General features: G+C 26.7%; 1 pseudogene; it reads left to right on the top strand.

Annotated features, from left to right (window-relative positions):
- Positions 1-491: 491 nt before the first annotated feature.
- Positions 492-18,227, top strand: LOC114405008 (annotated as a pseudogene).
- The last annotated feature ends 7,729 nt before the right edge of the window (positions 18,228-25,956 follow it).

The following is a 25,956-nucleotide window of genomic DNA, read 5'->3' as shown; positions in this document are numbered from 1 at the left end:
GAACCTCTGTGTGTCTCGCTCTCAGAGAGAAGAGAACAACACAATAAAGAGAACAAGGTCGCAATATGCCACTATCTTAGATTCGAAACCTTCTGGTGTTTGAAGATTTTCAGCAGTGACCACTACGACTACCTTAAAGCCACTGGAAGTCTGAGAATTGAAGGTTTGGGGGAATTGCTTGGATTTTTTAATGTATTATTTTAATTTTTCATTTATTATTTTGATTCTTTTGTTGGATGAGAATTATTGTTGTTTGGACAAGATTTGATTTTCATATGTTATTCTTCCTTTGTCTCTTCAGTTTGTTGCCTTCCCTCTTAAATCCATTACACGATAGGTCAATAGCCATTAAAAAATTATTTGTTTTTGAAAGCAATAAGGTTCTTCATGAATCTTCTTTAATATGTTTTTACACTATGGAGATCCCAATTGCATCTCTAGTGCTGGATCTTGGCAAGAATCAATTTTGAGTGCAAGATCCTCCATTAAAGATGTCTAAGGTATGTGTTTAGAATTCAGTTGAGTTTAACTCAATGTCACTTAATCTCTAGACGAAGTTTTTCTTTTCAACTTTTACATTTGTTGTTTTGTACCTATAATTATTGTTATGTTTCTTTTTTTCTTAGGTTGTTAAGCGTTTTCAAGAATTATTTGCTTACACCAACTATAAGGAAGCTGCGGAGCTTGCTGCACAATCGCCACATCATACTCTTGACATTGTTGCTAAATTTTAGGTATCTACGCATCACACATACTAATCCATTCATATTTGTTGGTATTGTTAAGTCAATGCATTTAATTTAGGGTGAGCCTAATGACTACCACATTAATATGTTAATATGTTGTCTATCTCAAGTTCTTGAGTTGCCTTTATTAATTTGCTTTCAGAGTGTACCTGTGCAAGTTGGGCAAACGCCACTGCTGTTGCAACACTTTGGAACTCTATTAACCATGGGAAAACACAATGTTTTTGAGTCACTAGAACTCTCATGATTTGATGTAAATTAGAACAAAAAGAATCTCTTGGAAAATTGGCTAGTAGAGGATAAACTTGAATGCAGTGAGGAGCTTGGTGACCTTGTGAAGGTCTTAACAAAATTTAAATTGTTTTCTCTTTTTCATATGAACTTATTTTTTAGTTTTATTTCATGGATAGTTTGAGCCTTTAGGGAAGGAAAATCCAAATTGTCAATTCCTTTTAACGAAACTCACTCTCTGTTCCCTGATTTGTGTTTTGCACTTCTATCCTTTATTTTCACAATTGTTTTTAGGCTTACATATAATGCAGGCAGTGCATAATGACCTTGCATTGAAAATTTATATCAAAGCTAGAGCCACACCGAAAGTTGTTGCAACTTTTGCAGAGAGGAGGGAATTTGATAAGATCCTGATATATTCTAAGCAAGTATTTTTTTTTTTAGTTTAGTAGAATCATAAAAATGTTGGTGTTGTGATTAAAATATTTTACTAGTACATGATTTACAGACTGCTAAGGAATATTTTGAGCAATTGGGTGTTGATGCATGCATTAAACTCTTTGAGCAATTCAAATCCTATGAAGGACTATACTTTTTCTTGGTTCATACTTGAGCTCCATGTATTTGTTTCTTATTAGAGAGTGAACATGACATCGGTTCACTAGTTGGTCTGCTTCACTTTTTTTTCAATTATTGTAAAAAAATTTGTTTTGTCTTGTAAAGTGAGGATTCTAATATTCACTTCAAGTACATTGAGGCCACTGCTAAAACTAGACAAATTAAGGAGGTAAAGCATGTAACTAGAGAATCAAAGTTTTATGATGTGGAGAAGACATAATTTTCTTATGGAGGACAAGCTTCCAGATGCACGTCCATTGATTAATGTGTGCGATCATTTTGGCTATGTTTCGAATCTCACACATTATCTTTATACTAGCAACATGCTTCGCTATATTGAAGGTTATGTTCAAAAGGTAACTTTTTTTTTCAGGGTTTGTGTTTGATTTTTGTGATCCTTGTATCATATAGGTGTGCTTCAAATCATTCTTGGAAAGTCTTAAAACTGTGACCTAAACTTTGAACTTCTTGTTTTTAGGTCAATCCTGGAAATGCTTCTCTAGTAGTAGGAGAGTTGTTAGATGATGAATGCCCTAGAGATTTTATTAAAGGTCTTGTACTTTCAGTTTGTTCTCTCCTACCAAATAAGCCTTTAGTTGAAGAATGTGAGAAGAGGTGTGCTAGTTTTCTCTCTAGCTTTCATCTCCACTGTCATTGCCATGTTTATTTCTCATTTAATTTTTTATGCATAGGAATCGTCTCCGCTTGCTTACTCAATTCTTGGAGCATCTTGTAAGTGAAGGAATCCAAGATGTACATGTACATAATGCCCTGGGTAAAATCATTATTGACAGCAACAACAATCCTGAGCATTTTCTCAAAACCAACCCATACTATGATTCTCATGTTGTTGGTAAATATTGTGAAAAATAGGATCCGACCCTTTCTGTTGTTGCTTATCAAAGAGGGCTTTGTGATGATAAGCTTATTAATGTTACTAATAAAAACTCATTGTTCAAACTCCAAGCAAGGAGTGTACTGTGAGCTTCAATAGAAAGTAGTCATTGATGCTAGTATGAGACACTCATGTTATTTTCTAATGTTTGTGTCATATTTTGTTGAAAGGATGGACTCCGACCTCTCGGAGAAAGTTCTTAATCTTGAGAATGAGTTTAGATGATAGTTGATTGATCAAGTGGTGTCTACTACTTTGCCTGAAAGCAAGAGTCTTAATCAAGTTTTAACTGCGGTGAAAGGTTTTATGACTGCTAATCTTCCTCACGAGTTGATTGAGCTTCTTGAAAAGATTGTGCTACAAAATTTTTCTTTTAGTGGAAACTTCAATATGCAAAATTTGTTGATCCTTACTGCAATCAAGGCAGATCCTTCTAGAGTTATGGATTACAAAAATAGGTTGGACAACTTTGATAGGTCTACAGTAGGGTAAGTGGTTGTGGAAGCACAACTATATAAAGAGGCATTTTCTATTTTCAAGAAATTTAATTTGAATGTTTAGGCTGTTAATGTCCTACTATATAACCTCTATACTATTGATTGTGCTGTGGAGTTTGCTTTCTAGGTCGAAGAAGATGTTGTTTGGCGCCAAGTGGCTAAAGCACTACTTAACAAAGGCTTAGTGAGTGATGCAATTGAGTCATTCATTCGTGTAGATGATTCAACTCATTTCTTAGAGGTTATAAAGGCTACTGAAGATGCAAATGTATACCATGACCTGGTAAATGCATACATATCTGTAATATATGCATTTAAAACTTGTTATTATACTAGATTTAGATCTAGATGATTTTCTAACAACTTTCTAGTATGGCATTTTGTGTTCACTAATTAGCAATTAAAATTTAGGTTCTTGCTTGTATTATTTTAGCATGTAGCTACTTACTGGTGTAGTGATTGATTCTTTGATCTACAATTATTATTATTATTGTTGTTGTTGTTATTATTATTATTATTATTTGCAACAAACATTGGTTGGTCTAAAACCAATGTTAAAAGTGCCTTTACAACATCGGTTTTGACCAAAATCGATGTTGTAAAGACACTTTCTATATCATTTTTTTTGCCAAAATCAATGTTATAAAAAAGACACTTTCTATATTAGTTTTGGCCAAAATTGATGTTGTATATCGCTTTCAACATCGGTTTCTTCAAAATCAATGTAGAAAGTGTTTCATAATACATAATGTTTGTCACATTTCTACATAAGTTTTAGCCAAAACTGATATAGATAATGATTACAAACATCAATTTTAAAAATCGATGTTGAAAGTGCTTACTTTCAACGACGGTCGTTTCAACATTAGTTTTAAAATTGATTTTGAAACTCCTAAATAACTGATGTTAAAGCCCTTTTATGTAGTAGTGGTGAGCTAGGATTTCTTAGGTCCAATCCAGCCCTACATCAAGCTACTGGGCCACCAGGTCTATTCAAACTAATTTAACAATGAATAACAAAAAATAAAAAATAAAGATTCTTTGTTAAAAAAATATAAAAGGAAAAAATATATTTGGGTAATGATTTAACAATATTATATACCCATCACTGGAAAAAGAAAGTATATATAGACTAAAAAAGAGAAATTATATATATGGATAAAAAAAAGAGGGGCCAATCAGATTTTGGATATAAGGATAAAAAAAATTAAAGTAACAATTCTATATACAAATTTTAAAATATCATATTTGTTATATTTAAGAATAAAACAAATACAACTTCTTAATACTTAATGATAGTAATATGCCAATCAATTAAGGCTATAGCCAATTACAAATTAGTGAAATTACAATTAGTTATCATTTATCAATCGTGATAGAAATCTGCCAATCTACCGATCAAAATAACTATTTGAAAATCTGTCAATCTAAGCTTATGATAGAATTCTCACACCAGCATAAGTCCCATCTTATCAAGTTCAAACAAATAGAACATTTGGTCCGTCGAGCCAAAAAGGCTCGTCTCTATTTGGACTATCTTTTTTGAAGCTTGGTCTGGCCCTAGACGTGGGTCGGTCGAGCTGGTCCATTAGGCTAGAACCATTTTGCTAGCCCTAATTATTAAGTATTAGGTGAAGGATAATGGGTTTTAATGATGTCATTATGAATTAATTTTCAAATTCATGCATTTATTAATTGATTATTATGAATTTATTTATTAGATTATGTCATTTTGAATTAAAAAATAACATTTTCCCTAAATTACCCCACATTGGAACTTGATATCAAGCATAAAAAAAGTCTTTGATCTTATTAAATGAATGATATTTTGAGGATAGTCTCATTAAATTACGTTAATTGAGTTTTACTTATATTTGAGATTAAAAAAAATGATATTTGTTCCTTATTCGAGATTAGATGGAGTATTAATTAGTTAGATATTTAATAGAAAATAAATTTTAAATGCACATTCATTATTAGGTATTGGAGGAAGGCTAGTAAATTTTAATGGTGTCATTAAATAATATTTGAATTCATGCATTTATTAATTTGATATTTAATGAAAAGGTGAATTTTAAATGCACACTTATTATTAAGTATTGGATGAAAGATAATGAATTTTAATGATGTTATTAATTAATAATTGAATTCATGCATTCATTAAATGGATATTTAATAGAAAATATATTTTAAATTCATATTTATTATTAAGTATTGGGAGAAAAATAGTGAATTTTAGAGGTGTCATTAACTAATATTTGAATTCATTCTATAATTAATAGGATATCTAATTGAAAATGAATTTTAAATACACATTTATTATTAAGTATGAAGGAAAGAATAGTGAGTTTTATTGGTTTCATAAATTAATAGTTGAATTCATGCATTCATTAATTGGATATTTAATAGAGAATATATTTTAAATACACATTTATTATTAAGTATTGAAAGAAAAATAGTGAATTTTATTGATGTCATTAACTAATATTCAAACTCATTCTTTCATCAATTTAATATTTAGTAGAAATTGAATTTTAAATACACATTTATTATTAATAAGTATTGGAAGAAGAATTGGTGTCATTAACTAATATTTGAATTCATTCTTTCATTAATTGAATATTTAATATATATTGAATTTAAAATGCACATTCATTATTAAGTATTGGAGGAAGGATAGTGAAATTTAATGGTGTCATTGACTAATGGGATATTTTATAGAAATTTGATTTTAAATGCACATTTGTATTGCAAGGAACCATAATGAATTCTAATGGTGTTGTTAAATAACATTTAAATTCATTAATTGAATATTTATAAGAAAATGAATTTTAAATGCAAATTTATTGTAAGAAAGATAGTAAAATTTAATGGTATCATTCATTAATTGCACATTTAATAGAAAATTAATTTTAAATGGGAATTTATTATTCAATAAGGAGGGAAAGATAATTAATTTTAATGTTTTCATTAAATAATATTTGAATTGATTCATTCATTGCATATTTAATAAGATGTACATTTTAAATACACCGGAATTGTAGTGGAATTTAATGGTGTCATTAACTAATGTTTAAATTCATACATTCATTTAATGTAATTAAAATTTTAATTTTTAAAAATCATATTTAAAAAAAATTAATACAAGGTAAGAACATTTTTTCTCACTTTTTCTACCCAAAATAAGAGTACTTGTTTGACAATTTATTTTAAATTATTTTATTTTATATTTATTTAATAAAGCATATTAATCTTTCTAACATATTAAGATAAGAAAGTTGTGCCATATTATTTGGGCCCAAATAAGGTGTTTTAGACATTTTGTTATAGTTATTTTTATTTTTATTTATTTAATAAATTTTATTAATTAGTTGGACATTTAATAAAGAGTAGATTTTAAATACTCATTTATAATTAACTATCAAGGGAAAGACAACGGGTTTTAATGGTGTCATTAATAAATATTTGAATTCATATATTCATTAATTAGTTGTTATGACATACATTCATTTATTATATTTATAAATTTAATTAAATAAAATATCATACTTTAAAAAACTTATAATAAAAAGTAAAAACATTTTTCACACCTTTTGCTACCCATAATATAAGGGCCCTTTTAGAAAAATTGTTTTTAATTATTTTATATTATATTTATTTAACAAATCATATTGACATTTTATAATATATTAGTTTTTGACACATTTCTTTGGGCCCAAAATAAGAGGGTTTAGGTATTTTTTTAGTTATTTTTATTTTTCATTTATTTAATAAATTTTATTAATTAATAGAAAAGTGAATTTTAAATGTATATTTATTATTAAGTATTAGGGGAAAGATAATTAATTTTAATGGTGTCACTAATGAATATTTGAATTTATTCATTCATTAATTGATTATTTTCTTACAAACATTAATTGGTTATTATGCCCTTATTTATTATATTTATAATTGTATTTTTTTAGAAATAAAACTATCAAATTTAAAGAAGTTTTTCTATATTACAAAAAAAAAACATTTTTTCACACTTTTTTTCTACTTAAAATAAGAAATCATTTTAGACAATTTATTTTTAGTTATTTTATATTTATTTAATAAATTATATTAATCTTGTATAATATATTACGGTAAGAAAGTTTTGGCACGTTTTTTCCCCAAAATAACTTGCTTTATACATTTTGGTTTAGCTATTTTTATTTATTTAATAAATTTAATTAATTAGTTGGACATTTAATGGAAATTGGATTTTAAATGCGCACTTATTATTAAATATTAAGGAAAAGATAAAGGGTTTTATAAATGTCATTAATGAATATTTGAGTTCATGCATTCATTAATTGATTGTCATGTATTTATTTATTATATTTATAATTTTACTTTCCAAAAATTAAAATATTAGTTTTAAAATTATTTTATAATATAAAGTAACAACATTTTTTACTTGTCTTTTCCTATCCAAAAATAAGGTGCTTTTTTTTATAATTGTTTTTAATTATGGTATTTTATATTTATTTAATAAATAATATTTATATTTTGTAATATATTAAGATAAGAAAGTTTTCCATCATCCCCCACAAAAAAGTTCTTTAGACATTAATTTTAGTTAATGGAATAACTTATATTAATTAGTTGAATATTTAATAGATAGTGAATTTTAAATGCTCGTTGCTATTAAGAATAGGAGGAAAGATAGTGAAATTTAATGATGTCATTCATTAGTTTCATATTTAATAAAAAAATTAATTTAAATGCAAATTTATTATTTAGTATTGAGAGAATGATAGTCAATTTTAATGATTTCATTAACTAATATTTGAATTAATTAATTAATTAAATATTTAATAAGATGTGAATTTAAATATACATTTATTATTAAGTATTGAAGGAAGAATAGTGTAATTTAAAGGGGTCATTAATTAATTGGATATTCAATAAAAATTAATTTATTATTAAGTTTTGGATAAATAATAGTTGATTTAACGGTGTCATTAATTAATATTTGAATTCGTACATTCATTTAATGTAATTATAAATTTATTTTAAAAAATCAAATTTGAATTTTTTTTAATACAAAGCAAGAAATAGTTTTTCACACTTTTTCTACTCAAAATAAGAAAACTTTTTAGACAATTTCTTTTCAATTATTTTATTTTATATTTATTTAATAAAACATATTAATCTTTTCTAACATATTAAGATAAAGAAGTTGTGTGACATTTTTGGGCCCAAATAAGATGTTTTAGACATTTTGTTATAATTATTTTATTTTTAATTTATTTAATAAATTATATTAATTAGATGGACATTTAATAAAAAAATAGATTTTAAATTCACATTTATAATTAAGTATTAACCGAAAGATAATGAGTTTTAATGGCGTTATTAATAAATATTTGAAATCATACATTCATTAATTAGTTATTAAGCACATTTATTCATTTATTATATTTATATATTTAATTAAAATAAAATATAAGATTTTAAAAAAATTATAGTATAAAGTAAAAACATTTGAACGTACTTTTTCCTACTCAAAACAGGGACTCAATTTCTGATAATTTGTTTTTAATTATTTTATTTTATATTTATCTGGTAAACAATATTTACATTTTGTAAAATATATAGGTAAGAAAGTTTTTTATCATTCCTCTCCCCTCCATAAAAAACAAATAAGGTGCTTTAGACAATTTTTTTAGTTAGTTATTTAACATTTACTTACATGAATAAATTATATTAATTAGCTGAATAATTAATAAAAATTTAATTTTAAATAAATATTTATTATTAAAAACTAGAGGAAAGATAGTGAAATTTAATGATGTCATTCATTATTGCATATTTAATAGAAAATTAATTTTAAAAATACAATTATTATTCAAATATGAGAGAAGGATAATCAATTTTAATGGTTTCATTAACTAATATATAAATATTGAATTGATTCATTCATTAGATATTTAATAAGGTGTGAATTTTAAATGCACATTTACTATTAAGTATTGAAGAAAAATAATGAAATTTAAAGGGATCATTCATTAATTGGAGATTCAATAAAAATTGATTTTAAATGAATATTTATTATTAAGTGTTGGGCTAACAATAATTGATTTTAATGGTGTTATTAATGAATATTTGAATTCATGCATTAATTTATTGGTTGTTATTCATTCATTTGTTTTATTTATATTTTTATTTTAAAATATTAAAATATCATATTTTAAAAGATTTTATAATATAGAATTAAAATATTTTAACGTATTTTTTCCTGCACAAAAAAGGACTCTATTTCTGATAACTTATTTTTAATTATTTTATTTTATATTTATTTAATAAATCGTATTTATATTTTAAATATATTAAGGTATTTAAATTTTGTCACATTTATTTTTTATTTATTTAAAAATATTATTAATCTTTTCTAGCATATTTAGATAAGAGAATTGTGCCACATTTATTTTTTATTTATTTAATAAGTTATATTAATTAGTTGGACTTTTAATAAAAAAAATTATAAATTCACATTTATAATTAAGTAATAAGGGAAAGATAGTAGATGTTAATGATGTCAATGAATATTTGAATTCATGCATTCATTAATTGATTGTTATGCATTCATTTATTATATTTTCAATTTTAGTTTTTAAAAATTAAAATATCAAAATTTAAAATGTTTTATAGTATAAATTAAAAATAATTTTGACATATTTTTTCCTGTCCAAAACAAGGGTGCTATTTCACATAACTTATTTTTAATTATGTTATTTTATATTTATTTAATAAATAATATTTCTATTTTATAATATATTTAAATAAGATTTTTTTTATGGTTCCTCCCCCTCCAAGAAAACAAAGAAGATGCTTTAGACTTTTTTTAAGTTAGTTCTTAAGATTTACATATATGAATAAATTATATTAATAAGTTGGATATTTAATAGAAAGTGAATCTTAAATGTACATTTATTATTAGTACTAAGTATGAGATGAAAGACAGTGAAATTTAATGGTTTCATTCATTTATTTCACATTTAATAGAAAATTAAATTTAAATAGCATTTATTATTTATTAATGAGGGAAGAGTAGCCAAATTTAATGTTTTTGTTAATTAATATTTGTATATTTGAATTGATTCATTCATTAATTGGATATTTAATAAGATGTAGATTTTAAATGAACATTTACTACTAAGTATTAAAGAAAGAATAATAGAATTTAAAATAGAGGCATTAGACATTTTGTTATAGCTATTTTATTTTTCATTTATTTAATAGATAATATTAATTAATTGGAAATTTAATAAATATATAGATTTTAAATGCATATTTACAATTAAGTATTAAAGGGAAAGATAAATAATTTTAATGATGCCATTAACGAATATTCAATAAAACATTATTTTAAATAGATATTTATAAAGGAGTCATTCATTAATTAAATAAAAAATTATTTTAAATACATATTTATTATTAAGTATTGCGGGAAAAATAATTGATTTTAATGGTGTCATTAATTAATATTTGAATGAATACATTTATTTAATAAATTTAATTAATTTGTTGGACATTTAATAGAAATTTGATTTTAAACAAACACTTATTATTAAATATTAATGATGTCATTAATGAATATTCAAATTCATGCATTCATTAATTGGGTATTATGAATTTATTTATTATATTTATAATTTAAATATTCAAAAATTTAAATTTTAGATTAAAGAAAATTATAATATATAGTAAGAACATTTAACGTTCTTTTTCTTGCTCAAAATAAGGGTGTTTTTGGATAATTTATTTTTAATTATGTTACTTTATATTTATTTAATAAATAATATTTTTATTTTATAATATATTTAGTTAAGAAAGTTTTGGATCATTCCTACTTTAGAAAATTTTATAGTTATTTTAGTTAACATTTATTTATAGTAATAAATTATATTACTTAGATGAATATTCAATAGAAAGTGTATTTTAAATGATCATTTACTATAGAGTATCCGAGGAAAGATAGTGAAATTTAATGGCATCATTCATTTATTGCATATTTAATATAAATTTAATTTTAAATGTATATTTATTATTTAGTATTGAGGGAAGGATAGTTAATTTTAATAATTTATTTAGAAATATTTGAATATTGAATTGATTAATTCATTAATTGAATATTTCAGAAGATGTAGATTTTCAATGCACATTTATTTTTATGTATTGAAGAAAGAATAATAAAATTTAAAGAGGACATTCATTTATTGGATATTTAAAAAATATATTTTAAAAGAATATTTATTATTAAGTATTTGGGATACAATATTTGATTTTAATGATGTCATTAATTAATTTTTGAATGCATACATTCATTTAATGTAATTAAAATTTTAATTTTTTTAAAAAAATTATATTTAAAAATATTTTTTGATAAAAATTAAAAACATTTTTTTCACACTATTTTTTGGGCCCAAATAAGGTGCTTTAGACATTTTGTTACGCTTATTTTATTTTTCATTTACTTAATAAATTATATTAATTAATTTTACATTTAATAAAAGGTAGATTTTAAATGGATATTTACAATTAAGTATTAAAGAGAAAGATAAATCATTTTAATGATGTCATTAACGAATATTCAATAAAAATTATTTAAATTTATATTTATTATTAAGTATTAAAGAGAAAGATAAAGAATTTTAATGATGTAATTAATAGATGTTCAATAAAAATTATTTTAAATGCCTATTTATAAAGGAGTCATTCATTAATTAAATATTCAATAAAATTTTATTTTAATTAAATATTCATTAATGAATATACAAATTCATACAAATTAAAGATGTTATTGAATATTTGAATATATGCATTTACTAATTGGTCTTTATGAATTTATTTATTATATTTATAAATTTAAATTTTTTAAATTCAAATATCAGATTTAAAAATATATTATAATATAAAATAAAAACATTTTGACGTTCTTTGACCTGCCCAAAATAAAGGCGCGTTTTTGGATAATTTATTTTTAATTATGTTATTTTATAGTTACTTAATAAATAGTATTTTTATTTAAATGCAGATTTATTATTTATTATTCAGTATTGAGGGAATGATAGTTAATTTTAATGTTTTCATTTATTAATATTTGAATATTGAATTGATTCATTTATCAATTGAATATTTAAGAAGATGTAAATTTTCAATGCACATTTTATTTTTAAGTATTGACGAAAGAATAGTAAAATTTAAAAGGGACATTCATCTGGATATTTAAAAAATAATTGTAAATACATATTTATTGTTATATATTGGGGGAATAGCGGGGAATTTCAATAATGCAATTAATTAATATTTGAATTCTACATTCATTTAATGTAATTATAAATTTAATTTTAAAAAATCAGATTCTAAAATATTTTTAATAAAAATTAAGAACGTTTTTTCACACTATCTTTACCCAAAATAAGAGCACTTTTTAGAAAATTTAGTTTTTAAGTTATTTTATTTTATATTTATTTAATAAAGCATATTAATCTTTTTTAATATATTAAGATAAGAAAGTTATGCCACAATTTTTGGGCCCAAATAAGGTGCTTTGGACATTTCGTTATAGTTATTTTATTTTTCATTTATTTAATAAATTATATTAATTAATTGCATGCTTAATAAAAAAAATTAGATTTTAAATGCATATTTAAAATTAAGTATTAAAGGAAAGGTAATTGATTTTAGTGTTGAATATTTGAATGCATGCATTTATTAATTGATCTTTATGCATTTATTTATTATATTTCGAATTTTAATTTTTTAAAGTTTAAATATCATAATTAAATTTTATATTTATTTAATAAATAATATTTTTATTTATAATATATTTAGGCAAGAAAGTTTTGGATCATTCCTCCCTCCACCCCAAAAAATAACAAATAAGGTGTTTTGGACATGTTTTTTTAGTTATTTTAGCCATCATTTACTTACAATAATATATTATATTAATTAGTTGGATATTTAATTGAAAGTACATTTTAAATGCTCATTTATTATTGTATTAGAGGAAAGATAGTGAAATCTTATTGTGTCATTCATTAATTGTATATTTAATAGAAAATAATTTTAAATGAACATTTATTATTCAGTATGGAGGGAATGATAGCTAATTTTAATGCTTTCATTTACTAATATTTGAATATTGAATTGATTCATTCATTAATTGGTATCATTAATGAATATTTGAATTTATGCATTCATTAGTTGATTATTTTTTTATAAACATTGATCAGTTATTATGCATTCATTTATTATATTTATAAATTTAAATTGTAAATAAGCTTTTATATATTAGAAAGTAAAAATATTTTATCTCACTTTTTTCTACTTAAAATAAGGGAACTTTTTAGACAATTTATTTATAGTTATTTTATATTTATTTAATAAATTATATTAGTCTTTTATAATATATTACTGTAAGGTAGTTTTGGCATATTTTTTTTGGCCAAAATAAGTTGCTTTATATATATTTTGTTTTATTTATATAATAAATTTAATTAGTCACTTTAACATTTAATAGAAATTGGATTTTAAATGCATATTTATTATTAAATATTAAGGGAAAAAATAATGAGTTTTAATAATGTTATTAATGAATATTTGAATTCACGCCTTTATTACTTGGTTGTTATTTATTTATTTATTATATTTATAATTAAATAATTTTTAAAAAAACATTGCTCATGTGAATAATAAACTAATAGTTTTCTTTCAATGTTTACAAAGTATATAGATTAGAATTTAACATTAGTTATAAGGATTAAAATTATTAATTTTTTTAAAAGTTGGAAATAAAATATCTCAATTAAAAAATGAGAAACTAAAATCACAAATTTTTAAAAAGTAAATGATGAAACATCTAAATTAAAAATGAGGGGATTAAAAACAAAGATTTGAGAAAATAAGAAGACAATAATTATATTTTAGTCTTTTAAAAATTAAAATATTATATTTAAAAATATTTTATAATTTAAAGTAAGAATATTTTGAGGTACATTTTTCAGTCTAAAACAACAGTGCTTTTAAGATAATTTATATTTAACTATGTTATTTATATTTGTTTAATAAATAATATTTATTTATATTTTAACTACATTAAGGTAAGAAATTTTTTGTATCATTCCCACCACCACAACAAAAAAAGGTGCTTTAAACATATTTTTTAGTTAACATTTACCTATAGGAATAGATTATATTAATTAAATATTTAGTAGATTTTAAATGTACATTTAGTATTAAGGTTTTGGGGAAGGTCCTTGAGTTTTTATTGGATCATTAATAAATATTTGAATTTGTGTATTCATTAACTAGTTATTTTGAATTTATTTATTATATTTATAAAATAATTTTTAAAAATAAAAATATCAAAATTTGAAAACTTTTATAATACTCCGGCTTTTGACGCAGTTTTTCTATGCAAAATAAGGGCGCTTTGTAGAAAATTTCTCTTTAATTAATTTTTTATATTTAATAAATCATATTAATCTCTTATATTATATAAAGGTAAGAAAATTTTGACAAACTTTTTTTTCTCCAAAATAAGTTGCTTTAGACATTTTTTTCGTTATTATATTGATCTTTTTATAATAAATAAGGTCCTACCCAAAATAATGATGTTTTAAACAATTTGTTTAATCAATCATATTAATTAGTTTTTTTTATATTATAATATCATATGAATTAGCCGGACATTTAATAGAGTTGATTTTAAACCCATAATTAATAGTATCATTAATAAATATTTAAAATCATGCATTATTATACATTCATTTATTATATTAACAATTTTAGTTTTTAAAATAAAAATATCATATTTGAAAAAAATAAAAAAGCTAAAGGTACTTCATTAATTATTAATTATTGCTTCATTTATCATTAAATTAAATAGGAGTGATTAATAGTCAATAAATAAATAAGCATAATATTAAATGTACATTAACACCCGACTAAGAATGATTATAATATAAGATGTAATTTACAAGTTATTATTATAAATATTATTATTATTATTATGAGTAACAATAAATAATTTATTTTATTAAAACATTATATTATAAGTTTAACAAAAAATAATATAATACTTTTTATGATACATTATTATTTTATTATTTTATCGACAATCAATTTTAATTTATTATTATTTTATGGACGTAATACATGTAATTGTTGTAAGTTTAGTGCTATAGTATTAAATTAAAGAAACAATATCAAATTTTTGTAATTGAAATATATGTGTTTAATTTTCTAAGTGTTTGTTTTGTATTTCTAAAAAAAAAAGTGTTTGTTTTCTACTCAATATAACTAGAATATACATATTTTTATTATTCTATGTATAATTTGAAAAAAAATAATTGTAATGAAATTTTAATTGAAAAGTAAATTTGAATTGGTGATGGCATTGTTCAAATAAAGTAATTTAATAAAGAATTGTAGTCATGTATAAAAAAAATTGTTAAATGTATATCAATGAGGTGTAACTTAATTAATTCAACGATCATGTGTGGGTTATTATAGATTCTTTTTATTTATGTTCAAGATAAAATAATTTTTAAATACATTTTCACTATATGAATTCAAAGGATCATACACAATAATTTTATTTATTTATTTACTTTCTATATGATGTAAAATTATATTCTTTTATAATCAATTGAAATTGTTATGACTTAATATTTTTAAAAGAAAAATTGTTATATATATATATATATATATATATTATAAAAAAATTTAGTTAAGGAATGACAATTATTTAACCAAACAATAAAAAATATATATTTTACCCAATTTAAAATAATCAATTAATAATTAAATGTTTATAAGAATATACAATATTTTTTATAAAATATCTCTTTAAACTCCATCAACTATATTTAATTATAAAATTCATTAAAAAAATATCTAAAAATGAAAAATTATAATTTAAATAGTTATTATAATTTACGTTTAATATATAAAAAATTCTGTGCATTACACATGTACACAGACTAGTTATTAAATAGTTATAAGACTGTTAAAGGTTAACTTTTAAGGCCTTATTTATTAATTTATTTTATCTTGATCTGATAGGCACTTATTGCATATATATATAAAAGAGACTTAAGAAATTAGCATTAGTGACACCATAGGTAATTTTCAAAAGATCGTAACCAAAAAGTTAGTGATGCCAATATTAGTGACAAAAAGTAAAATTTTTGTCATTAAGTTTTGTCACTAATACATTCAGTAGAATCTAGTTATAATTAGAGAGTCAAAACTAATAATTAAAGATATGGATACAAATTTTGAAAGAGAACATTTTTTGTTTTAAGTATAATTAAGTAACATGAAGAATAAATAAGATGTAAGTTTAACTAAAGGTGCAATTTAGTTTACAGGTGAAGAATAGAAGACCATTTTATCATAAGTGCCACGATTTATCATAAGTGCCACGATTTAACTATCTTAAGTCGATTATATATATTCAGTAAGTGAGGGTTGTAAATTTTATTAGATCTAAATTATAAGTCTAAGTATTCAAATCTGAATAAAAATCTCTTTCTATTGCATAATTTTTTTGTGAATACATGTATTATAAGTCTTCTAGAGTTTAAAGTTAAAAGATAAGGTGCATGTATATTAAGAATTTGTTTTTTATCACTAAGGTTTAGGTAACTTAAATGTTAAGTGTAAGATTGTATTTTACTAGATGAACCTTAGTTGAATGGATGCATTGAAAGTTGTTGTTGTTTCAACTTCCAAGAGAACTTATTTATTATAATTGGTAACAATCTTCACTATAAATAGAGAAGAGAATTAGTGGAGAAACACAACACATGAAGAGAGTGTGTGAGAAGAAAAATTGTGAAACATAGTCACTTTGTTAAGAGAAAAGTGTCTTTGTATGAGAATGTTATCATTTCTTGTAATCATTGAGTGGGACACTTGGGTTTGTAGAGTGACACACTATTTGGGACAAGTTACAATCTTGTAATCATTTTTGTGATAGAAAAATATTTTTGAAACGGTTCCGTGGACGTAGGCAAGAGGTGTCGAACCACATTAAATTCTTATGTTTGTTATTATTTTTTCTATGGTATAATCTTTGTTGTATTCTCACGATCCTTTATGGGTGTGGGTAATTTTGTTTGTAGGAGCGTTGATTACCTAACAGTGGTATCAGAGCTATGGCCAAGAACACACAGGTTCGAGATACAGTTGTTTGATGAAAAAATAAATTTTATGATTTGGCAGAGTACTATTCAAGACCTTTTGGTTCAGCAAGGTCTTGATTAGGCGTTAGAAGATGAAAGACTGACTTTTATAAATGAAACCGAGTGGACTAAGATCCAAAGAAGGGCTGTGAGCACGATTTGGTTAACCCTTCCTCCCGAGATAAAACACAACATATTGAAGGAGACAACACCGAAGGCCTTGTGGGAGAAGCTCAAGAATATCTATGTGTCAAAATCGCTAACCAATCGCCTATGTTTGAAGATGGAGTTGTATCAATTCAAAATGGAGATGGGAGGAGATTTCCATGATCACATCAACAAGTTCGATCAACTAGTAAGTCAATTGTTGAATGCAGATGATAAACTCTCTGATGAGGAGCATACATTGTTGTTGTTGGCCTTACTACTAAGGTTCTTCAAAACTTTGATTTAAACGTTGCTAGTGGGAAGATCAACTTTGAATTTGGATGAGGTGACTGCTGCTCTTAGAGAAAATGAGAGAATGATGAGAACTGAAAATGTTGATGATGAACACAATGAAATAGTTGTGGTGGAGTCTGAGCAAGGGAGAAATCATTCAAGAAGACATGATGGGCCAAGAGGAAGATCAAAATTGCAATCATGTCCGCAACGAGATATGAGTAACATACAATATTACTATTGCAGTGAGAATGATCATGTGCAAGTGAGGTGCAAACAAATGAAGGAGGACTTGGAAAAATTAAGAGATATGAACAAAGATGGCACCAACTCCCAAGCTAATGTAGTAAAAAGTGTTAAAGATGAAGATGATGTATTTTGGGCAAACAATGAGGTTGCTAAAATAAAATGGGTGATGGATTCTGCTGCCTCAAAGCACATTTGCAAAGATCGAGAGATGTTTAATACTTTTAAAATCGATAGAGAATTCGACCATTTCAAGTTAGGGAATGTTGGGAAATTCAAGGTTGAAGGCATATGGAGTGTGAGGATGAAGCTCCATAATGGTGCTATTTGAACTTTCTCAAATGCGAGGTTTGTATCTTCTGTTGTTGTCAATATGATTTCTATGAGGGAGATGACATCACAAGGGTACAAGTATGTTGGTTCAAAGTGGGGATGCAAGGTGTACAAGGGGAGACACTTGGTGTTGCGAGGACAGAAAAATAAAGGTAACCTTTGCTATTTGGATTGACAAGCCTTGAAGAGGAACCATGATAGCAAAGTGAAGAAGAAAGTGAAGTTTTCTAATGTTGTCGAAGTGTTGGGAGAGACTTCCGTTGGAGGGGGAGTTTGTTCACTTTCAAATTGATTGAAGGATATTTCTCTTTTGGCTTGAGGGGGAGAATTGTAGAATTTCAAGCCAAAAGATAAGGTGCAAACATATTGAGAATTGATTTTTATCACTAAGGTTTAGGTGGCTTAAATGCAAAGTGGAAGATTGCATTTTACTAGATGAACCTTAGTTGAATGGATGCATTGGAAATTATTTTTGTTTTAACTTCAAAGAGAGCTTATTTATTATAGTTGGTGACAATCTTCACTATAAATAGAGAAGAGAATCAATGGAGAAACACAACACATGAAGAGAGAGTGTGTGAGAAAAGATATTGTGAAACAAAGTCACTTTGTTGAGAGAAAAATATCTTTGTGTGAGAGTGTTATCATTTCTTGTAACCATTGAGTGGGGTACTCGGGTTTGTAGAGTGATACACTATTTGGGGTGAGTTACAATCGTGTAATTATTTTTGTGATAGGAAAATATTTTTTTAACGATTCCGTGGACGTAGGCAAGAAGTGCCGAACCACGTCACATTTTTGTGTTTGTTATTATTTTTTCTACGGTGTAATCTTTGTTGGTTCTCACGATCCTTTGTGGGTGTGGGTAATTTTTTTGTGGGAGCATTGATTACCCAACAAGTCTAAATGCTAACCCTAATTATTCTTTTTTCGTGGTTCCTAACTTGGAAAGCCTGGCAATATCATCAAAATCTATGTTTATATCTATCTTTTTTGTTTATTTTAATTAAATTCTTCTATTTTTTAATATATTATTCTCCTTCGGTTTAAAATAAAGGAGTGAATGTCCCTTAATCAAGTAGTCTAGGATTCAAATCCTAGTTGACCCTTAAATATGAGATAAATCATGTTGGGAGAAAAATATTTATTGTATATGTACTTACGGTTCCCAACGAAGATTAGTTAGCGTTTTTCACAGAACAACTTTGTATCAATATAATGATAAAAAAATAAAAATAAAGGCGTGAATGTGATGTTTTGTCATTAAAAAAACATAATATTATGATATACCCTGCCAAGAAGGAAAAGAGACGACGAATTTGATAAAGGGGAAAGAAGCAAAACGGTATTATTTATAATTGAAACATTAGCATGAAATTGTAAAAAGCTATGTCCAGTCCATCTTTATTGTACAAGACTTTTCAATTCTGACGAGGAAATAATTGTTCTATATTAGACGGGCCCATGATGTTTATATGGAAACAGTTTCACGTACTCTATTAACTTCAATTCTTTAATAAACTCATAAAGAAGGTTGAGACTAGATGCTTGAATACTTGAACTCATCATCAAACCATGTTCATGCTTCATAATTAGAATTGGGCTCACGATTTTGTCAAACACAACTGTAGATTGTAGCTTCGTATTACCAATCTTGACAAATCTGGGAGGTGGATACTAATTGCCTACCAGTGATAATCTTGTTATAAGATTGTACTTCAGTGCTTTACACCATCACCATAGTAGAGTCCTTTTTCCCATCCTGAACCTGGACACTTTGTCCTTTGTAAACCCACTTGTCAGAATTATAAGACTTTGAAGTTTTATCATGATGTACTTGATTTATGTCAGGAAAAGTATATATATTATTTAACCTTTAATATCAAGAAGTTATGTTAAATCTCTTCCACTCCAATTTGAGTGAATCTATTGAACTTGTTGAAACTCCTCTACCTTTGACGACATATCAAGTTGTCGGTGGCTCTATAAACTTAATAAAAACTTGATTATATTGTTATTGATATGAACCTTCAGTTGTTTCTTCTGTTTTTAATAATCAATTTATTCTGTGTTGGAGTTGGTGATTTCTTTAGTTAATTTGTGGAACCTTGTTTGGTCTTTCATGCTATAAAAAAATAAGTATGTATACTGTTGGGACCAAAATTATGCAACATTTTTGTTTTTGTTCTTAGTGAGTTCTTGGTAGGTTTGAGTTCCTTCCTTCTATTCTTGTTGTCTATTCTAATATACTTGATTGTAGTAATCTTCGAGTCCAAACGAGATGTAGAATACCTATAAAAGAAATCTAAGTCAGTAAGAATCTTTGGTGTTTGTCTGGTATTGAATGATAACTTACCTTCATCTTTTGATGTCTCCATGCTTATAAGCATAGTGGTACTGACTTGGTAGCTGGCGAGTTATTGTCAATTATAGTTGTGTGGAAGTAATTGATGAAGTAACTTAGTCGGCCACTAGAAGGGAGAAAGGGGTTGAATAGTGATCCTTTACCGATCTGTCTCTTTTTGCACTAGTTCACTAGCTTCTAAACTTGTCTTCAAGCTTCTCAGCTTTCAGATTCAGAAGACTAGTAGGAGTACCATGTTCCCTTACAAATACTTGGATATAATGATATGTACAATGAAAAATTACCAAGTAAACTTGTTGGCTACTACTTCAGAACCTACTCGTAAATGATACAAAATCTATTAACCATAGTTTCTAGTTCTCAGTTGGTTGCACTAAGTATGGTTGCTTCTTAATAGTAAAATTGTTTTATATAAATCCCATGATCAAGGATCAAGTTTAAGGTCAAAACATGCTTTTGAAGAAACATAATTAACTGCATAACAATAGTAAAAAAGAAGCAATAAAAAAGGACACAACACATCAAGGAGTTATACTAGTTCACCCAACTTGGGCTACACCAATCCCTACAAATGTAGGCTTTCCACTAAAACCAAGCATCTTGTGGTATTCTTTCTTTCTTGAAGCCTTCAAAGGCTCCTACAACTAGGTATTCTTTCTTTTCTGAAACCTCCCTAGGATCTTACAACCAATATTCTCTAAGCCTTTGCAGGCTCAACCAAGTATTCTTTCAACGAGCCTCTCTAGGCTTCACACTCAGTAGCACCTGCTATTGGATATACACAACAACCTGTTGTGTTCCTTAAGCCCTAAGAAGCCATAGTCACATGAATGCTCTTCCTAGTCCTCTTCAATAACACTTCTGCTAGACCCACATAACCACTTGTTGTGTTCCCTAGAATTTCAAAAGCAATAGTCACTTGACTGCTTTTTCTAAGCTCTCTTTAGTTGCGCCTACTACTGGCTACACATGGCAATTACTATGGTCCCTTCACATCAAGGGAGTGGTGGACAAAACACTTTCAGGCTAGGCACAAAAGCTTTCACCTAGAGTGTTTCAAGCTAAGGAAGTTCCTTTAGATGGGGGTTTGTCAACAAGTAGGAAGTTCCTTACACTTAGCTCCTTTGCACTTAATCAATTTATAGACTTGATTAAGGAGTTAACTATTGGTGTCCATTGGAGATTGAATTCAAATGCTGTATGAGTTGTCCATATCCATGCAGGTAGGCATTATGCCAGATTCATACTCCTCCACACATCTCCATTGAGTTGTCTTCTTTATCTATGTTTTTGCTCCATTGTCACCTGATTTTACCTTATAACCGTTAAAGGATCCATTGAGAAAGATCTATTGGTGCTTAGTTGGGATCTTGGTGGCTTCCATATGAATTTGAATTTTGAATCATATGAAGTTTTCTAGAATTTGTTTATGCAACAAGTATTATGGAGAATAGTTAATTACTACTTTCTACAATCTCTCTTCTACTATTAGTTGTTGGTTCTTTTTGACTACGACAATTGTCTCCTTTGAGTTCCTACAACTTGGACTATGTCAAGGATCACAAAGAAAAACAACAATAGGGTTAGTGTTCTCCAAGCACTCCTACGTCTTGATTGGTGTGTGCTTCTAGAGTGCAAGACACATTTGTCTTCAAGTTCCAAATGCAACATAACTTTTGACAATCCTTAAGGTATGTGAAGCTTCTGATATCTACCCATTGAATTAAGCTATCCCCAACATCATGCCTTTGATCATATAAAACTTATAATATATGCACTTTGACCTGGAAAATATGTGTTTCCTGCTTCTAAATAGCTTTCCTTCTAGTTGTTTTGTTTCTAATTGCAGAATCTATCCCATGAAGAAGCTTCCACTATAGGCTTATGCTTCACACTTGTGCTATGCTTTTGATTATGTCATGTCTTAATAAGATCACTTAAAGCAACCATTAGTAGCTAAGTTTAATAACTTTGGTTTTGCTTCATAGTGGTTTGTCGTCAATAAAACATATAGTTCCTAGAGCAACTTTGTCTCAACAATGGGCTACTCAATGGACTAGTTTAAGTCGTTGTAGGTCCCTTATGATACACAAACCCTCAAGCTCCCAAGGTGATGTCAGATGCAACATTTTTATAACAAGGATGGTGATAAATATGGTCAAATTGTTTGATTTTGCATGCAACTCAGACAAATGCAAATGTTCAAACAAGACATAACTTTTCATACAAGGCATGTTTCTGCCATTTGATTAAGACATATTGTTCATGAAAAGTTGTGATCTTTTCACATGTTGATGTACACTCGACTTTAACATTCATATCATTTTGAGGGGAAATAACCCTTGGCAATGATGTTATAGAGGGTTAAAACCCTTAAATGTAGGTAGCACTTCGGTTTCCATGCCTCCATGATGAATTTGTAACCCCCGAGGTCACTACTCTCAATGAAAAGTCAGAAGGTTCTTGAAGTGTCTCTTTAGGGTTTATAAGTATTTCCCCTTGTATTTAATTTCTTCATTTTCATGTTCATCTATCACCCAAATTGTTTGAATTCCTTTTCAAGTATTGAGTCTCTCTACCCTGTTAAGTGTTATTTATTGTTAGTGGAGCCCTCTTGTTGTCTTTGTTTCTATTTCATGTATCCTTATAGGTACGCTTTTAAGACTATTTCTTTACTCCCATTATTTGTAAATCATGTCTTTTTCTCATTTTGGTGAGGGTTCCAGTGGGGATGAGTCTCTGGTTGTTTGTTGGAAGTCTATGTTGGCCAAATAGATTTTGGGTATTGGGGAGGAGACAAATGGTGATTCTTCTTCTTCTTCTTCTTCTTCTTCTTTTCTCTCTCTCTCTCTCTCTTTCTTTCTCTCTCTATCTATCTATCCCTCTATCTTTTTCTCTTTTTTGATAAAGATGAGTTTAGGGAAATGATGAAGGGTCTTGAGGGTGTAGGGACAACTTCTGGAAAATGTGTGAAATCTCAACACATTTAAAGATGTTCTTCCACTTTGGAGCTTTTTGGATTTTTCTTCAGTATTGATTGAGAAATTTTTAGTGTTCCTTTTAGCCAATTGGTTGGCAAGCTGGCCAACCTAGAACTCTAGACTTTTGATGGATACTTCAATTATTTATGGTTAGAATATTTGCATCAATTGTGTGAGGGTCTTTTCCAGCTTGCTTGTATTTTCATAGAGGTTCTCCCTAGGCATGACATTGGAAATACTCCTTTGCTCTTCACCTATGCTTGGATGAGGTCTATAGCCTTGATTGTTGTAGTTCTTGTAGCTCCCTTGCCTATGGTTATTCATGCACTGCATTTCCTCATGAACTTTAACACATTCATATGTAGCATGACCTCTTCTACAAGATTCACAAACATAGCATTTGAATGTAGGAATAGAGGAAGCTGTTTCAAGTTTGAATTGTTGAGATAGATTAGTGATTTGCTGTTTAAGCTCTTAAATTTTCCTAGTGAGCAACTTTTGTTGGACTAAGAGACCATCTTGAGTGTTGACTTCAAGGAGTCTCTTTGATGGAACCATGGCTCCATCACTTTAAAAATCATTAGCATTGACTTCAGTACTCTTATGGTTAGAAAGACATACTTGCATAAATTGTACGAGGGTCTCCTATAGCTTACTTGCTTTTCATAGAGGTTCTGCCTAGGCATGGCATTGGAAATACTCCCTTGCTTGGATGAGGTTTATAGCCTTGATTGTTGTAGTTTTGGTAATTCCCTTGCCTTTGGTTATTCATGTACTGCACTTCCTCATGAATTTTAACACATTCATATGTAGCATTGGCAGCCATGTTCTCAATGATCTATCTCTATAGCCTCTCTTGGAGTCTTGAGAGAGATTTTCCCACCAACTGAAGCATCAAGCATAAGCTTGCTTTGAACTCTTAATCCACCTAGGAGCATGTTGATTTGGAGTGCTTCATCAAAACCACGGGTGGGGGTTTGCCTCAACAAATATCTAAATCTTTGCCAATCTTCTCCAAGACTTTTCATCATAAGTTTTTTGGAAGATGGATATAACAACCTTTCCCTTGTTAATCTTTGGACCTTGGGAAATATTTGTGTATGAACTTGGCCACTACATCATCCTACCTAGGCAATCTATTTGGAGGGAAAGACCTCAACTATGAGATAGCATCTCCAGCTAGAGAAAATGGAAAGAAACACAAGTGCAAAGCCTCAACCGGCACATGATTGATCTTCACGATGCTGCATATGTCAATGAAAGTAGAAAGATGTGTATACAAATTCTCATGACTATGCCCGTGAAATTGATTGTTTTGGATGTGATGGATTAGTGTTGACTTCATCTCAAGATTCACCATATTGGTGAAATCTGGCCTTGCAATTGTCTTGAAGTGCAAGGGTCCAGTGTATGTGCCATGATCCTCAAGCGTAACCCTTGGAAGAATGGCCTCTTCTGCCATATTTCCTACTTGCCTCTTCTTTTTTCTCTTTTTCTTCTTGAGTGTCCTTTTAATTCCTGAATAAAAAAATCAAGTGTTCCTTGTATATGTTGATTTTGAATGTGTAAGACCTATGCACGTAACAAGCTACACATTCTAAGAAACAAAGTTAATTTATAAAAAATCATTTGAATCAGAGTATCAATAATAAGTAAGAATAAATAGTAAACAATACAAGATGAATGAAATATAAGTTTAAAAGAATTCAATCTAACTATATAATACATATCAAATTTTCCAATTGCCTAAATGTTGAGACATAAGTCTCCGACAACAATGTCAATTTGTTGTTGTGTTTTAGACATAATAGGCAAGTGAACATAGTCTAATTGTAGAAAGAAGGCTTAATTGAAAATTTTACCACTCAACTTTTATTATTTTGCAAATTTTACCACCCAAGTTTTATTTTCACGAATTTTACCACCCAAGTCTAATAATTGTAGAAATAAGACTTTTTTTTTTTACAAAACTAAGTGGTTTTGTAAAATTATATACCAAACTAGGTGGTTTCAAAAACTATTTACCAAAGATAGATGATTTTGAATTTTGACATCGGTTGCAATTATAATCAATGTAGAAAAGTGGCTTATTACATTGGTTGTAACCACAATCGATGTAAAACTCACTTTTCTACATCAGTTATAACTACATCAATATACAAACATATAGAAAATGACTTTTTACATCATTTTGTTATCAATGTGAAGGTAAAATACACAAAAATAAAAAATTTGAACTTGTTCAATGCAACAAAGATCCAAACTAGAATTCTTCATACAAAGAAAAGTGTTGCGGAGATGAAATCCATAGAATTCTTCATATGAAACTCATTCCTAATTAATCTCCTAGTTCAATGCAACAAAGATTCAAACTACAATGA

The sequence above is a fragment of the Glycine soja genome, chromosome 3 (assembly GCF_004193775.1).
Source record: "Glycine soja cultivar W05 chromosome 3, ASM419377v2, whole genome shotgun sequence".
NCBI classification, from domain to species: domain Eukaryota; kingdom Viridiplantae; phylum Streptophyta; class Magnoliopsida; order Fabales; family Fabaceae; genus Glycine; species Glycine soja.
Note: the sequence above shows the minus strand (reverse complement) of the source record. Positions and strands in the feature narration are given on the sequence as shown.